Source organism: Toxorhynchites rutilus, chromosome 3, assembly GCF_029784135.1.
Source record: "Toxorhynchites rutilus septentrionalis strain SRP chromosome 3, ASM2978413v1, whole genome shotgun sequence".
NCBI lineage: Eukaryota > Metazoa > Arthropoda > Insecta > Diptera > Culicidae > Toxorhynchites > Toxorhynchites rutilus.
In genome coordinates, this window is record NC_073746.1 from 283622980 (window position 1) to 283626064 (window position 3085).

Below are 3085 nucleotides of genomic sequence, written 5' to 3' on the forward strand. Positions count from 1 at the left end.
TGTCATGCTCACCTATTTTTCAATCTTTCCCCCATCGTTTTTAAATCTATCGGGTATTTGATATAAAGGGTGTGTCACATCAAATTGCATCACGGAAAAAACGCTGTAGAAATTTAATTTTTAGGAATTATATCTTCAGCTTTCGCTTATAATCAGATAAGAGTGTATAGATCACGTTGGCCATGCTTCACTGTCAATTTTTCGTAAATTTGGAAAAATGTCGTCGAACGAAAAAGAGCGTCGTGAATTAATCCTGTGCACTCATTTCGAGAATCCGGAGTTGTCACATCGGGACATCGGTAAGATGCTGGGAATCGTCCAATCCACGGTCAGCAGAGTACTAAAACGATACTTCGAGAACCTAACCATCGACCGGAAGGTGAAGAACGGCAAAAATGGATGCTCCGTCAGTGAAAAAGATCACAAGCGCGTAGTTAAGCAGTTTAGACATGATCCGAGAAGTTCGGTCCGGGATGTCGCCAATAAGCTGAATTTGTCAAGTTCATTCGTCCAGCGGACCAAGCAGCGGGAGGGCCTGCGTACATACAAGGTTCAGAAGGCTCCTAACCGCGACGAAAGGCAAAACATGGTGGGGAAGACGCGAGCCCGGAAGCTGTACACCGAAATGCTGACGAAGCCGCATTGCCTGGTAATGGACGACGAAACCTACGTCAAAGCGGACTTTCGTCAGCTGCCGGGCCTGTTGTTCTTCTTCGCAGAGGACAAATTCAGCGTTCCGGAGGAGATTCGCAAGCAGAAACTATCCAAGTTTGCCAAAAAGTACATGGTGTGGCAAGCGATCTGCTCTTGCGGAAAGCAGAGCGCCCCCTTCGTGATGACCGGCACGGTAAACGGGCAGGTTTACCTTAAGGAGTGCCTACAGAAGCGCTTACTACCACTATTGAAGCAGCACGAGGGCCCGACCATCTTCTGGCCGGATCTCGCTTCGTGCCTCTATTCAAAGGACGTGTTGGAGTGGTACGAAGCCAACGGGGTCACCTTCGTGCCAAAGGAAATGAACCCGCCCAACGCGCCGGAGCTTCGCCCAATAGAGAAATATTGGGCGATTATGAAGCAGGCCCTCCGGAAGAACTCAAAAGTTGTCAAATCGGAGGCGGACTTCAAGAGAAAATGGATTTCTGATCAAAAAACACTACAACCTGACGTTGTACAGAACCTTATGGACGGGGTAAAGAGGAAGGTGCGAGCATACGGGCTTGGGCTCGAAGTATGAATAAAAAGAAAATATCAAAAGTTTTTTAATAGTTTTTATTTTACTGTCTAAAATTTTCAAAAGGATCGGTCTACTGGGCGAATTTCTACAGCGTTTTTTCCGTGATGCAATTTGATGTGACACACCCTTTAATTATAATAATCAGAAATCTCAGTCGGTTTCACCGAATAGCCAGGCGGCGGTATGTTGTCGAGTCGATTGTAGCACACGAGTTCATTTGTTTGTCAACTTGTTTGTCATGATCTACGGACTTCGTTAACGGCCGAGAAACATGTTGAGTCCAAAACTGTGGTTTCCAATCAACTTATTGCAAGCCTGGAATTAATTCGATGGGGATGTTTTTGAGCATAATGAAAATGTGATATACATACTCCTTCTCCGAGACATATCAATCCAAAATTCACCTTTCGTATTTTCTTCTGGCGCTGGCGCTGTAGGAGACTCAATTTTTCGAATAGTGTTTGCAGGCTGGAATTGACTTGCAGCGAATTCTCTTCTGCTTGCAACTATATGTAATAGATAGATAACTTTGCTGAAGACTATCTGAAATATAAATAAATAAATTATAAACGGAAAACATAAATAGTTTTCATACTCACCAGTTGTATGTTCCATTTGTTTTGTATAAGATGACAGTTTACCGTTGAAGAAAAAGCAACTACCAGTGATGCTTCGTTTCGCTATCTTTTCTGGTGTGGGGCTATCCACACACCACGTGGACAACTTTAGGGGGGGGGGTTGTAGGATTTACGAAAATGTCCACGCTTGTCCATGGTGAGGGGGTAGGGGGTTTTGATAATGTCCACGTGGACACGTAAAGTATATTGAAAGGGGTGTAAGTGACATCATCGAGTTCTCTACTCTTTTGGTCATAACCTGAGAGAGAGGAGCCAGCTGAATGACAGATAGTTTGTTTTCTTCTTATTCTTTTTACGCATTCTCATCAAGAAAATTCCAAACTGACAATTTCAATCAAGCAAGTTGTTGTCATTCATTTATGAGAAAAGTGTTCAAACTTGACGTGAAACTTTGTTAGTGAGTACATTTGTGCGTTTTATCTCCGATTTGATTTTTAACATAGGACTGCGTCTAACAGGAATATATGGGGGGTAAAAATTTGAACACTGATCATATTATTTATTATAATAATCATATTATAATAAAAGATGTACCAGGTCAGCCCACATCATGGCTTCTAGCGGCATCGGCCCATTTAAACATTTTTTACTTTTGATAATTTCGATATAGTTGTCCTAAAGAATTATTTCGATGATTTCTAAAACAAAATCCAAAATTAGAAGCAAACTGACTTTTATGATTCGTTTGTCGGTGGAGATCTTGTGTGAATTTATGGGTGTTTTGGGCCCATTTGACTTTTTCCGATCGTTCATTCAGTTTTCGCGAATTCTTGTATTCTTTCACTGGTTCCAGGTTGATCTATTGCTGCAAGCTCGACGAATCGATTTTTGCAATGTGGGCGATGATTGTTCATCTCCGATGCAATTTGAACGTGCAGCGTAGACCCAGGTTGTTTTACGCGGATTTTCCAATTAACGCGTTTTTTACGCGGATTTTTCAATTAACGCGGTTTTTTTACGAGATACGTATCCCCCGCGTAAAAAAAACCTGTGTGTATGTGGAATACATAAAATAAGAGCTTATCTTCCAATGAAAATAGCCAACATTGATTTCTCTCAGGTGCATTTTGAGGGAATTTTGTTTGTGTCCGATGGTAATAATACTAGGTTGACTAAAAAGGATGCTGTGTCTGCATTTTTAACAGGCATTCGGATGAAGATGAGAATTATACCACCAGTCTCTCGTCATCTTTGCCATGATATTCCTGTCCAT

The 3085-nt window shown here is 41.9% G+C and overlaps 1 long non-coding RNA gene across 1 annotated transcript; it reads right to left on the reverse strand.

The window, feature by feature from the left end:
* Positions 1 to 1287: 1287 nt before the first annotated feature.
* Positions 1288 to 2075, reverse strand: LOC129777976 (uncharacterized). The gene is made up of 3 exons (XR_008743338.1): positions 1834 to 2075; positions 1606 to 1777; positions 1288 to 1549 (listed from the first exon to the last, which is right to left on the reverse strand). It is a non-coding gene; the product is annotated as an uncharacterized LOC129777976 (long non-coding RNA).
* Between the last annotated feature and the right edge of the window lie 1010 nt (positions 2076 to 3085).